This window comes from Meleagris gallopavo, chromosome 1 (assembly GCF_905368555.1).
Source record: "Meleagris gallopavo chromosome 1, MGAL_WU_HG_1.1, whole genome shotgun sequence".
Classification (NCBI taxonomy): Eukaryota; Metazoa; Chordata; class Aves; order Galliformes; family Phasianidae; genus Meleagris; species Meleagris gallopavo.
In genome coordinates this window covers 70,516,992-70,531,660 of record NC_139404.1, presented here as the reverse complement: position 1 = coordinate 70,531,660, position 14,669 = coordinate 70,516,992, and the positions used below count along the sequence as shown (strand labels likewise).

The 14,669-nt window shown below is 37.1% G+C and overlaps 1 protein-coding gene across 2 annotated transcripts in view; it reads right to left on the bottom strand.

Moving 5' to 3' along the window:
* The window catches only part of PPARA (peroxisome proliferator activated receptor alpha), a 173,815-nt gene that overhangs the window by 112,688 nt on the left and 46,458 nt on the right, over positions 1–14,669 (bottom strand). For both annotated transcript variants that reach the window (XM_085233236.1, XM_085233242.1), the window contains exons 6-7: positions 6,730–6,847; positions 5,608–5,719 (exon numbers count right to left, since the gene is read on the bottom strand). The gene's annotated coding sequence lies outside the window, so the exon portion shown is untranslated. The remainder of the gene's footprint in view (positions 1–5,607; positions 5,720–6,729; positions 6,848–14,669) is intronic.

Here is a 14,669-nt window from a genome sequence, read left to right as displayed (position 1 = left end):
TTCTTCAGATATGGACTTCTGTGTGCTTTGTGCTGGCCTGGAGAGACTGCTTCCTATTCTACAAGGTTACACAGCTCACTAACAGTTAATAAAGAATGGATAAAAGAGACAACTACACATTGTCAAGGGAGATGAAATTAAATATCCCAGCAGACATTCCTGTTCATATGACATTCTGGCCAACAGGCTTCTTCAGATACTGAAGTGATAACAACACAGTTTTCTTACTAATGTTAGTTCAGTGGGAATTAAACTGAATAAATACTTCAAATTAGCAATTTCTTTCAGCAGTTTTGGGATGGCAGTATAACATCTGTATCTGTCTCTCTGTAATACAACAACAGATAGCTTAAACTTCAAGTTTGCCTCCCTGCAACATTAGGCATCACATTACTAATGCAGAGCTAGGTTATCATTCTCCTTCTAATCTTAATGAGTTTTAAGTTATCAGAAAGGGGTTCAAACTAACAAGAATGGGTAGTAGCAGCAGCAGCCCAGCGACTGCATGGTGTGTGCAAAGGACTGTATTATCTACCTTAGAAACTGATCCTTCACATTGCTAACATGCAGACAGCTTCTGTGACTACTTTGATGAATGTGTAATTAACCATGTTTCTAAGTTTACAGAGCAGGCTGTATTTTAAAGATATTTTGAAGCCTATGCACTGCATAATCTATTCCACATACATTTTTAACTTTTCAAAGGTTTCTTCTGATACATCACACTTTTCTGAGTAGGAATCACATACAAATTACTTGGGTTAGAATTGCTACTTTCATGAGTTTTGAGTTCAAATTTTCAGTTTCTTATTTCTTTGCAATAATGAAAGAGTTAATCTCACATCTAAATGGGAGTTTGCCCTTAATAAGAAAGCATTAAAGCAAGCCAAGAATAATAATCTAAATGAAGGCCATTCTTTTGCCTTTTGTCAATATTTTCATAGCGACAAACAGATCAAACACATGATATTTTTTAAGGCTTGTATTTTTTCCCTCTTTGTAAATCATAAATGCTTTGGTATATTTAATTTCAAAATGAGCTCCATGGGGATTAGGCTAACATGATGGATTAAAAAACCTTCAGAAACTATTACATCTTAGATGGAAAAGTACACAAAATGTTCATTTGCTGCTTCCCCCAGCTCATTTGCTGGCTGTTTCTCTTTTTCCTACACCTAAAAGAACCAAGCTGTCTGCATTAATCAGAAAAGTTTCATAGTCTTGCTCTCAGACTTCAAAATGCTTTAGCACTTTTTTTTCTAATTAAATTAAAGATTTAAGACTATATTCAGAGGAAAGTACTCGAGAGCCCAAATATTTTCTGTGCTACACATATTCATGTGGGAAGGGGTAGAAAACTCACTCCTGCATTATGAATTCAGGCCTTGAAAAGCACAGGGAATGCTTGCATCTTGTGACAGTCTGCACAAGTACTACTTGAAATGTTTTTGAAGATCCAAGAGCTTGTTACTCATGAATCTTCAGTGGTTTTAAACAGCCTTTCTTAACAAAGACAGAAGACACTTCTGACTGAGCTGCACTTGTAAGACTTGACTAACTTATCCATGCAAGAGCATAAGGACAACAGCTCAATGTCCAGACATGGAAAATATTCATCTTGCTTGTCAGAGGGGATTTACTTGGTGGACTTGAATGTTCTTTCTCCTACCCTTCTGTCCTTATCATTGCACACCACTGGAGGGCTCCTGAATGATCAGTACAGCTCTTAACAAACGGGAGCTGGGAAAGGCTTTTTCCCCCACTAGATAAGTTCCTTCCCTGGAAAAGGCTTTTGTATAAACTGTGAACTCTGGTCCAATTGCAGATGGAAGTGAAGGAAGTGGTGGCAATGAGACTGTCCAGAAGTCTGCCTCAACAGAGTGACTTTCAAAGCCTCAATCCAGACAGGGAACCTGGGTGGGACCACCTCCTCTTTCACGCAACAGAGAACAATTTTAAAAATAGAAGTGAAAGTGATAGGAAAAGCTTCTGTTTGAAGAGTCATCCAGCTGGCCTTGAGCAGCAGTGATGCTTACTAGCATGAGACAAGCTCATACAGAAGTGTCCATGAGGAGGCCTTGTGATCACCCTTTTCCTGTGTGATGTGAGCACACCCAGCACTGAGCCAAAGTCAAAGTGTGTCATCTGGAAACCGCCACAGTGGTAAGGACAGAGACAAACTACTGGCAAATAGCACCCAAGGTTTTAACAGATTACTCAGAGAAACAAAAGTCTCAGAGAAACAAAAGCTTCAAAATTTTATGAATTTCAGCTTTAGCAAGGACACAGTTTTAAGTACTTACCATATATATGAAACAATTGAAGTCTTTTTTTTTTTTTTTTTTTGCTGTGTTTATTTTGGAATTGGCTATTTTTAAGGTCACAGTCCTTGCTAAGGGAGGAAACTGTATCTCTAGGGTATTAGGAATTAAACAGAGGAAAGAAAAAGGCACAGAGAAAGTAGCTGCCTTTATACAGAGAGCTCAAATGTTTTGTTTCCTTCCTTGCTCGGTCTGTAGTAAAAAAAAAAAAAAAAAAAAAAAAAGAACTTTACAGTAAACACTGAGTCATGCATTTAAAAAAAAAAAATCTGAGTTTGACAAGATTTCTTTAACTTTTTCCCTTCTGGAATCCCTTCTGATAAACTGCAATATAAAGGGACATTATCACTTCTCACTAGTTTTTATCACTTCAAAGGCTAGGCTTACCACTCTCCACCAAGGTGACTTGTGTAATGGATCAAGCCAATTATCTCATGTAGTGTCCTACTTTGGAGATATGAATAAGGAGGTAGAGAAGGTAGCAAATGTTTGCAGAGTCTTGGAAAAGCCAGCTGAGACAGAATTCAGCTACTGCAGAGGGCATGCATTGCACTGACACCACGCTTCTGTGCCAGGAATCAAAGGAAACTGCTGCCAAAGGCATGGTGCAAGACAGGAAGGGATTGAGCAAAGAGAGAGGCTGTGAAGACAACCAAGCTAACTACACGGTAGTTAAGTGCAGAACCTTACACCTATCAGCTCTGCCCCTGCTTTAGGAGGTCACAAGAGATGTTGCCACAACAAAGCTACACTGCATACTTGACAAAAAGCATTCTAGTGTTAGGAGTTCAACTCTGGAGTGTTAGGTGTTAAATAATGCAAAGCGGGTTCAATGCCAACAGTGATATAAAAATAAGCTTCATAACTTAATTGCTCATTTGCAAAATACCAATGTTATTTATTTAAGCAACTATGACCTTTTTTCTGATGTACTAATAACGTAATGTTCATGTGTGGCTGTCAGAAGAGCATCACGATAGAACAGTAATACCTTAGATCAAGAGTTGCCCAATTTATTTTGCTGCAGAAACAGATTTGCTTACAGAAATAGAGCTACAGCTCTACCACTGTGCTACAGAATAGTACTCACTGTGCTACTACAGCTGTGCCTCACTGAGACAGGGATTACAGATGTTTCCAATTCTAACCCAGGCTCTGTATTTGCATTGGATGCACTTCTCAAATGTCTTTTTCTCATGTGTGAACCACAGTACACCAATATTTTGGAAATCCCTCTTCTTAGCTAGCCTCTGTTTTTCAGCTTGCATCCCAGATTATTCTGTCAGGTACGTTCTTGCAATTGCCAAGAAGCATCATTTTAAGGTGCATAAGATGCTTTCCATGGCTCTGCTTAGACAGATAAAGCACATACAGGCAAGGAACTCCATGTGCACAGCAGTTCAGAGAATACCTAATGTCCACTACAGTAAGTTAAGGAACACTGTGACTAAAACAAAAATCAAGAAGGCTAGGAATTGTAGGAAGAAACTCTCATGCCTTAACAATGGTACAATGCTAGACATAATCTGTTCTTTATTGCTTTTACAAAAAAGTCAGTAATAATACGCAATCATTAATCAGAAGTCTCTACTTGCTATTTGGGCCAAGTGTGGGTGAAGAACACCAATGAAGTGTAGCAGTTATCAAAACAGGAGATGAAGAGAAATTCTGGAAAAGGGTGGGGTGAGTAGATAGTTGTATAAGAGTTCTGCACAGAGGAAAAGTAAGGAAGAATTTATCCAAATGTTTCTTAGGTAGGGCTATTTTGCTTAAAGAACTGGGCTCTAACTCACACTTAAGCATCTTCTACCTACCTATCCTCAATTTATCTTTAGGTGATATCTACATATTCATACGCAGAATACATACTTGCACCCTACCTTCCAGAGACATGAAAGTGGCATAGCTTTTTCCCTTAATCATCCGTGTATATATTATGTAATATACTTTAATGTAAGTATGTAAAAAGAGAACACAGAACTAGTGTAAAGGGAAAAGAGTGTGACCTCTCCATCCCTTTTAAACACATTAGTAGGCTTTAATATAGTCAAGCTACACTGTTAGCTGTATTAACACAATCAAACCTTCCCTGAGGTGTAAGGGAACTGTGCATGCTAAAATGAGAGCACTAGTACACTTAAGAATTAATAGTATTAAAAACCATATGGTTACCACATTAAAAATTAAGCTTTTAGGAGTTCAGGAAGGAGATCAAGAGCCTGTAAAGCTTATTTAGATAGTGAATACATAAGTATTAGGTTTCTGTTGTGGAACTAGTTTTATTTAAAATTTGCTGTATAGCAGCCAATATATTGTTCTGAATGCACTCCTAAAGCAGATGATGTTATTTAGTAGACTTTGAATACAAGACTATTCTTCCTGACATGCAGAGGGATGTAGACTTACCAAGAAAGATGTAACAGAAACACCAAATAATTAATTCTGAAAGAATGCGAAACCTATACAGATACAAAGAGCATTGTGTTTCATTTGACCAAAACCAGAACACAATGCTGAAGTGCTGTGAAGTTTTCTAGAAGTTTAGGATGTGGCAGGATGTTCTAATTAAGTATAACTTTACTCAGAACTGGTGAGGCTGCATCTTGAATAACGCGCTCAGCTTTGGGCCACTCGCTACAAGGAAGACGTTGAAGCCCTGGAGCATGTCCAGAGAAGGGCAACAAAGCTGGCAGGGTCTGGAGCAGAAGCCTTACGAGAAGCACCTCAGGGAACTGGGATTGTTCAGCCTGAAGAAGAGGAGGCTCAGGGAAGACCGTATTATTCTCTACAATTACCTGAAAGATTGTAGTAAGGTGGGAGTTGGCCTCTTCTCCCATGTGACTAGCAGTAAGACAAGAGTAACAGCTTTAGGTTGTGTCAGGGGAGGTTCAGGTTGGATATTAGGAAAAATTTCTCAAAAAGTGGTGAGGTATTGGAACAGGCTGCCCAGGGAAGAGGGAGTCACCATCCCTAGAGATTTTCAAGGAAAGGGCAGATGTCGCATTGAGTGATGTGGTTTATGGTGATGAGTTGACAGGTGGACTAGATGATGCTAGTGGTCACTTCAATCTTAATGATTCTATGGTTCTACGCTATGTTGCAGGAATGTGCTGGGTTTTTTTCTCCAGTTTTCTGGCAGCATGAACACTCTACAGAATGTAAATGGCTTGTGTTTTTAGCAATGTTTCTTAAAAGTATACTTTAACTATGAAGGAGCGGAAAAAAAAATCTGCTCATGTGAAGGTCCGTGCTCTCAACTCTTAACGGACTTAGGAGACTGACTTACCAAAATGATTCTGTTTGGAGTCATGGTACTTCTCAGTCTCCCCTATTAGCTCTGAATCGTATCTGGAAAGACTACCAACAGGCAGATTCTGGTTTGCATCTTATCAGTGAACCTAAAATAAAGAAAATAATTTGTTCAGAATTACTTTTATTCTCCATGCCTCCAGAAACCTAAGAACTGTAAAACTTAAGTAGTGATACATTTGAAAATTCCACTGAGCTGTTAAAGATAACATCCCAACTCATAATTGACTTCATACAAGACGGAAGGCAATTTTAAGATAAGGTCTAATCTACAAGAGCTTCTTAACCATAACATTTAGAGCTCAGGTTATATTCAGGCATAAGTCAGAATCTCACTTAATTTTCTCTTGTAAGATGTTTTTCCAGTGATACGCTGATTAAAAAAATATATATGTAAATATTCAGTACTTAAAAACCTGGAGAAACGTCAATTCCTGAATTCCAGATTCTCACTATAACTATTTCAAACACTCTCCGTTATGGAAGAATACCACATTGGTACTCAAGTACAGCATAGCTCATGCACTTTTACACTGACAGGAGGACTATAAGATAAGCAAAAATTTTTAGTTTTTTGTGTGAGTCAGGTGAGCAAGCAGCACAGCAGCCTAAGGCATCAAAATACTTATACTGTACAGTCTTGACACATTAATTGTCCAGTCCGTTATTTAATAAAAATCAGTGAAGAATCCGTATGTGTTGATAACCAAGTCATGAATCCTCTTCTCTCCAGAACAACATTAGACTTTATATAAAGAATAAAATATTCTGATGATCTCTGCAACAAGTGTGCAATTTACACATTCTGGCTTTCATAAACTGTTTTCACACCGCTAGAAGATTCAGGCACAAGTATCTGAAGAAATTCTGCTGCATTCCATGCAATAAAACAACTGGTGGGAAAAATCACCTACCTTCTATACTATGTCTTGTTAACTAGGAATAATCCCAAACTTCCTTTCAGAACTGTTCAGAGGTTGTATCATAACTGCCCAGCACATTTAATAATACATCACTGAGTTGCATAATCCAATTGTAGAGACAAAAATGTTTGCTATTTATGTAATTACTTCAAACATCCAAGCAAAAATAAACTTGCCTCTATTAGAAAGTTGTTGTGAAGGTGATTTTAGTTTCAGGAAACCAGAACTACACTTGATAAGTAAGGACACACTACAATAATGGTGTTTTCTATCATCTTCAGGTCTGTAAAGGTGCTGGGGAAAAAAAAAAAAGAATAATAAAATCTTGCTTCAAGGAATATCCAGTGCCAATATCTACAATGAAAAAAATCTAACAATCTACAGATTAATTTATCTTCAAATATGGTATCCTCCTTCTTCTGAACTCTCACTTTATACCTCTTCAGAATGTTATACAGAAATGCATTTTCTCATTCTTTCTTTGCGAGAGCTGTTTAAAAAAAAAAAAAAAAAGGCTGCTGGCGGAAGCGGAATGGAAACCAACAGTGAAAAAGACGTAAATGTCATTGATAAAACATCTTTTAATTAAGAAGCAGAGCACACCCATGATGGAATCTGATTTGTTTTTTACATCTTTTAAAACTTCACAACTTTCAAATTTCAAATAATAACATGCTTACTCTTCTGTTAAGGAAACACAGCTTTTTTAACATATCATCAGTGAGGCTGCTGTGTTATTCATATATTCTATATTCTTTCAATCTTTCCTAAGGTACGGCTCATTAAAAAAAATCAGGTGGGACTTGCTGTCTTAAAGGAAAAAGTTTAAATAACACTATACCAGCAAAATGCAAGCACTCATATTTCTTTTTCTCATGTTTCCGTGCTCCTAAGGACATAAATAATGTTAATAAAATACCCTAAGTATCAGCTCCTATTGTTATTCACCAAAACATCTAAAAAAGAAATTTGATGCAGCTTACAATAGCTTCAAATAATTCACAATTAGCCTCATTTTGTCTTTCAAGTCAAAGGAAGTATATCAGGATCCTGAGTTCTAAGACGCAATTTATTACACATTTTTTACTAAGTACTTTCTGCTGCAAGTACTGAATTGGCAAAACACTTTTTTATTCCTCAAAGCAGTGCACTGAAAACACACACATGAATTTAAAAAAATGTTCACACAATAAAGATATGTGTGAACTCAACTACATCTTTCCCCATTCAGACAGACATCTGTATATTCCTTGCCTGGACTCTGGCAGTTGTTTAGGAACAGTTCTCTCTGCAGGGTGCTTTGCTATGATTTGATTTTAAAGGAGAAGTGGTATTTAGTCTTGCTAATTACATTTTCCAGAAAGTGCTTGTGACACATTCTTTCCCTCCTCAAAATCATTTTTATGATTATCAGTACAAATTGAGCTCCTAAGAATGGACTGTTTTCTAAAACATACATCACGCTGAACAGGCCAATATGGAATCCATTTTCTTCAATTTTTTTTTTCCTACAACGGATAAAAATTCTGTAAATCCATATTCCAGATACTGCTCAATTATCTTTTATGAATAGTACTTTTGAAAGATAACGTAAAATAAACAACAACTTTCTAAATTATAAATAATAAATTAAAAAAAGATAATCGATACTTAGCTTCCACCATCAAGCCTATCAACTCAAACTGCTCTGTTTCTATAAAGAAAGAAAAGATTTATTCCGCCAGTACTGAGAATCCGGTGTGAATCTAATCCTTCATACAGAGAATGTCCTGCCTTTTAATCCAACTCTCAAAGCCAGCTGTGGTCTGGTTACCTCCTTCAGATGCCATGTGTCCTACAGCCTCTTAAGTACAATTCCTTACTTTCCCTAGAAGTGATGGTGACAGTGTTCACACTGTATTTTGCGTGCCTACAAAAAACAAGTGCTCATTTCACAGATTAAAGAAGGTTTACTCCAATTGTAAACACAACCTATGCATTGTAATACTGTTGGGATTTCCCTCTGCTTCACTCTATCGGGAGCTTTGCTATATTACTACACATTACAACCAATGTACACTCATCTGTGCACACACATATCCATAAAATGTATGTTCTACATGTTTGCCCTCTGAAATACAAATTAAGGAAATGTTGTTGCTGACAGCCTGCTCTTTTGTCTGTGCATTACTAACAGGAGAACAACAACGCTCAGTGGATTTCAATCAGATATTAAAAAGAGAAATATTCTGTATATTTCCCTTTCTTCACATGCACAACTAAATCAGGTGTGTCTTCTAAGTGCTCGTGCAGATAGATACTGCTTTCATATAGTTATAAATAATCACCAGAAAAAATTAGCAGGGAAAAAACACATAAAAAGCATTACTACTTTTATTTATTTATGCACTGTGTTTCACAGCACTTTTTCTTCTCGTAAGTCAACCAGTTAGACACAGCTGAAAGAAATAGCAACAGAAAAAGAAAGCAAGTCTTGGAATTATTTTCTCAAAGAAACTAAAAGCAAACTAAAACAGAACAATATTCAAACAGTGTTATATTAGAAATGATATACCAGATTCTACTAGCTGGGGGAAAAATGGCAAGCTAAGAAAATCCCTTTACATCTCCCATTTTGTTAATTTTTCACAGGCATATCTACCTACACAAGACTTAAGCTGAAATCCCATTTAATCTCTCCCTAGACTATCCAGGAGACGTCCTATTTAAATATGTTCTCATTTTCTTTATGTCATGTTATGTGTTTCTTCCCTGGGAGTGCAGTGTGTTGGCCTGAGAGAGTAATGCAGGCAACACTTAATATGTAATTGTACAGTAATAGTAGCATTTATCAACTCTGAGTTCCACTGGCAGTAATAATTCTCACAGAATATACCCATGTAACTGAAGCCACATATTCTGGGACTCTGAAACACTGCAAACCATTTTTAACACCGAACAGAAAGGGAGCGAATTCAAGAGCAGGCATCTGCACAAAGACCAGTGACTACAATGAGTCTGCGTCCTGGTTCCAAGAGCTGCCGTTAGCATTTTCTCTCACCTTCCTGAAAATAAAGCATTTCATAATCACAAAGGAACAAGAAAAAAAAAAACGAACTATCTATAAAACACACTGCAGTTTCCCTTTCAGTGGCATCTAACATTTCTGCACTGAACATTCATTAATTCAACAGTAAAACAATGGAACAATCATGGAGTATAAAGGAAAAAATTTTGTTTCGTATAATCAGTGTAAAAATAATCCTCTAAGTAGGCACACTAGGCACTAACATATATTCATCTAGCTCCAAGGATCTAGATTAAATATGTAAACTAAATGACGTATCAACTAGTATGTTTCACTAAATGCAGGTATAACCGCAAAAAAAACGGAAACTCTCTATAAAAATAGAGAGAATACAGTTCACAAAAAGATCACCCTCTGCTTTTTACTAGCTAGTGGCACATGCTGCTTTAGCCTGAAATATTATTATATTTTTCAGAACATTACACGGAGTTCAGTGGCTGCTTTATCATAAGCATTCTAACTCATTCTAGTACGTGTCGCTGGAATAGCATGATACAAATCAAACTTGCATTCTCACCTTTACTCCTTAAATTCTCCTAAACTATACTGCTGTCTTGAAAAGGTACAATGCATGGGATAAATTCAACAAACTCTGCACTGTTCACCATTAACAACACACAGTCATGCCATTCATTTAAACCTGAAAAGTTTAGATGTATGAAAAGTCACACATATGAATGGGTCCTCCACATCTCAGAGAGGCTTACCCTGACCAGTCACCAAAAAGATACCAAATCCTAGTCAAGAGAGAAATCTGTGTGTCCTTGCAACAAATGCATCTGTTGCCCAAATCTATTTTCCAGTTCCATTGCCCAGAAGGATGAGCTGTGCTTGCCTACCTGCTGGTCTATATGTCAGCTTCTTGGCCTCTGTTCTTCAGACACAGATACCAACACTCCGCCTAAAGCATGGCTGGTGGGAGATCTGCTGTCCTCAACTCATTATCAGTGGCCCAAGTAGGATGCATACAGAAACGAGCTATGGCAGGTGGCTCAGAGAACAAGTTCACACACACCAGGCAGAAATCCAGCCTTTCTAGAGACCTGGGAGGATCTCACTATCCACTCCTCCTGTGGAATGTCTTTAGTAGGCACAAACCGAGGAATTTTCAAAACTACTCCTATAAACAAAAGCTGATCAGCTGGCATGCGCCAGGTTTGGTAGCTTCGTAGTCTCAGGTTGAACAGCTTACCTGAGCCCTGACAAACTAAGAGACGTAAGAAAGCATTTCTGTAGTTGGATCCATGTTTTCTTCTGACTGTAACATGATAGCTCCTGAATACCATAGGAAAGACGGAGCACCTGAAAACAGTTCTGCTATGTGCATTTTACACATTTTTATTTTAGTTATTTGAGGAGAAAGAAGTTTAAGTTTAGAAGTTAAAATTAATTAGACTTATAAGCTCATTTATCTATGCAGAAAAGGATCAGAATTGGAAAATAAGCAAAAATTTTCAATCATCAAAGTGACAGAGACTAACATAAAGGAGGAAAGAGAATATTTGTATTTTGTTTAAATATGCCATTTTAATATAATAGCTCCTTCGATATTTGGGAGTTCACTTAAATGTTTTAACGTTCTAAAATGTATCTTCTCTGAACTACATCATACTAACATTTACTCCCTCAACCATTTTCACTGAAACAGAAACCTAGTAAATACTCAATTTCAGTAACTTAAAGTAAAAACGGAGCTGTACCTTTGCCTTCAACCTCTGTCCATCTCCGCTGTGCCCAGGACTATTTTCATTTGCCAGTGATTCCTTAAGCTATAAATGCACAGTAAGAGACACAATTGGCTGCACGACTGAAATGGCTCTCCGGAAGGAGGATGCAAAATCTGAACTGTCACCTCCAACTTTGTTTCTCAGTGACACCAAGGCAGAGTTCCACAAATAGCTGGGGAGTTATATTAAGAGGCTGTGTGATGTCCTGCCAGGGTCTTTACTAGGCCTCCAGAGCACAAAGGTTATACACTATTTATTTATAGAGGAGGATGATACTGTACAAACCATATGCAGTATTAGCAAGCTTCAACTTCTAACCTAAACACTTCTGTCATTTTGTGGAATAACGATTGTACACCACATTTTCAGAAATGGTATTAGAGTACACCTATGATTGAAAGGTACCCTCTTTAGCTAATGTATGGTCTTGATTCAAGAAAAATCATCAGACGTACTTAAATCTCTCTTATTTTGGATATAGCTTACCTTGTGCTATGGTTTAAACCAAATTTACAGGAGATTTCTGTCTCTTTTATACAGTTAAACTGAGCAGTGCTGCATGAGGATTACCTCTTATTATGTGCTTGTACAGCTTAGTACAACCACGTTGCTTTTCTCCAGACATACAATGACTTTCTCCTTTGCATTTGCACACTACACTGAATAAAAGTATAACCTCTATAAATGTACCCTTTTCAGTGGTAACAAATGTGACTTAAGTCATCATCAGAGTTGGTAAGATTATTTCTCACCCCAGTCATGCCATTCAGTAACTGTGGGCTTTTGGTCAGATCACTTCTGCCTTGCCTCTGTTCTCCTGGGTCAGAATAGGAGAGTGCTGATATTTGCTAGACAGCTGTTATGTGGTTTAATTATCTCCACAAAGAAAACAGAATTACTGCATATTATTGTTCACTGTCTGTCATTAATCTCAGCAAATCAATCAGTATTTGAGTACATACAAATACAGGCTGTTCTCTAAAAATTGAACACCTTTTCCCCCTTTTTAGACAAAGAAGGGTCTCAAGTGACTTTAAGTCATGCTGTGAGCCCTGTCTTCACATATAATCAGGCTGAAAAACTATACAGCATCTTGTGCACCTCTGTCCAGATGCTGTTTTTAACACTACCAATTTTCAAACTTTACAAAGCCTTTAATAAGGCACTATAAGAAAAGCTGAATATCAGTCTCAAGCGTAAGAAAAACACTCCACTTTAACCTGCCTAAAAAGCAGCATACAGCTTCAAGAAAGGAAATGGTCAGAATTACATAAGTATTCTGGATTAAGATACTTCTGTTGTATCTGTACAGACCTTCAGTACACGTGAGATACAAGTGCTCACCAGAAGATCTATAAAGTCACAGGTCTTACAAGTTTGTATTTGAGATTTTTTGCTTAAGTTGAATTTATTTTGATAATAAAGAACATTCTGCCAATTCAACTTAGAAATAAACTGAATTCCTACAGTATTTGAAAAAAATACAGCTATTAATGATCTTCCTTATTACACAAATCTGGCAATTTCTGGCCCATGCCAATACCACAGTCATGCTTTTTGTGGTATCTTTTTACACCTTGATGGTTGTTTTTTTTTTTTTTAATGATTTCCATCTTTCAGTGCCAGCAATGTATGTTTACAGCATTTTCTTACACCTTCTCTCTTATTTCTTTTTTCCTTTCCATCTTTATGATGACATTTTATTCCTTCTGAGGTGTTCCTTTTCCCTTTACTGCCTGCCTCCTTAAAAAATACTAACAACAACAACAAAAAACCACAACTCATAAATCTGCATTGTTTAAAATACAGGATTAATACTGAGCATCCATAATTCACTTCCTGCACTGAAACAGTTTTTATCTTACTTAAGGAAATTTAGCTGCAAGCAGATTTTCCAGTGCTAGAAGTCCAGTGCTGACGTCAGATCATGGAGAGCTCAGCACCCACCAATTCTAGCTTCAGTTTTTAGGTTCAGACAGAGCCAATAGTGCAGAGTATTTCTTAAAGTTCAGCCTTTTGTTCTACTGTCTAAATAGGATTTTAAAATTTTTGACACTCCGTTCCTTATTTTCAATGCCTCACCGTGTCATGTGAAAACACATATAAAAAGTATTCTCCCAACCTTTATCATTGCATAAAAGGAATTTAGGATATATATGATCAAATATTGAACTACACATAGTTTGAGTGTCAACCCAGGACTCTACTATGTCTCATTTAAGAGCACCACTGTTATAAAACACAATGTCCATATTTTATTTACTTTAATAATTGTTAAAAAGAAGATTAAACATATAAGTTAAGTTTCAGTGGACTAAAACTTTCAAAGTCTGTTTGCATTAAAAAACCTCAGAATGAAAGCTGAGGTACTCCCATAGGCAACCAAGCATAATAGTCTTTCAATGTCACACTTTTCTAAGTATGTCTGGCCGGTCGTATGGTTTTGCATAAGAAATCTTAGCAGTCTGCCAAACTGCATGTGTAAACAGTAATCTTAATACTTTGCTCTTTACACTGCTTTCCATTTGAGGCTCTTAATGTCTTTTAAAAGCACAGCAAGTAGATGTGCTTTTTATTTTAGATGCTACAAAAGATGCTACAAAGGGGTGACTGTCTCAGAAAAAGAGCAGCTCAGGCAGTCACAATTTTCAGCTCTGCACTATGCCCATTCCGAAGGACAGATGAATCTGCTCTGATGATGGACAGAGACTGCAAGGAACTCTTATTATCAAGTTTCACCCCAAAAAGCTTAAGGACAGTCTAATCTTAAACACCCACCAATCTGCTCTTCCAGGAAAGAAAGCGTACCAACAATCTCTTAGAAGGTAGAAATAATGACAACTTAACAGTCTTTTGGATCTTTGTCTCTTTAAGTACTATTTGAGCATTTGTTAACACATTCCAGACAGATCTTGTGTCTCAATATGTAACAGACCAATGACTCCTGTCCTTGCTATATTTTTTAATGTCAGGGTTCACAATGCACCTTTCCTCTTCAATTCTCCCTTCTCACTCCTGGTCAGATCACATCTGTTGGAGAGCTGGAAATTACTGAGCTTAGTGATCTCAGTGAGATTCCAGTTGTTTAGGAGGAAGGAAAGAAGGAAATCAAATGACAGCAAAGTTTGAAGTATATGGTGTTTATCAAGCAAGTAGGCAGATGTGATTTTAACATACGTGTTCCAGCAAAAATTAAATTTTATAAATATAAAGTACCTCAAGAATAAAATTGAGCACCTATCATGAGATTTTCCTGCTGTTACCAAACATGCCCATTGTTAGAACTGATATGGCAGCTATGACATAAATTCCCTTGGAGTGC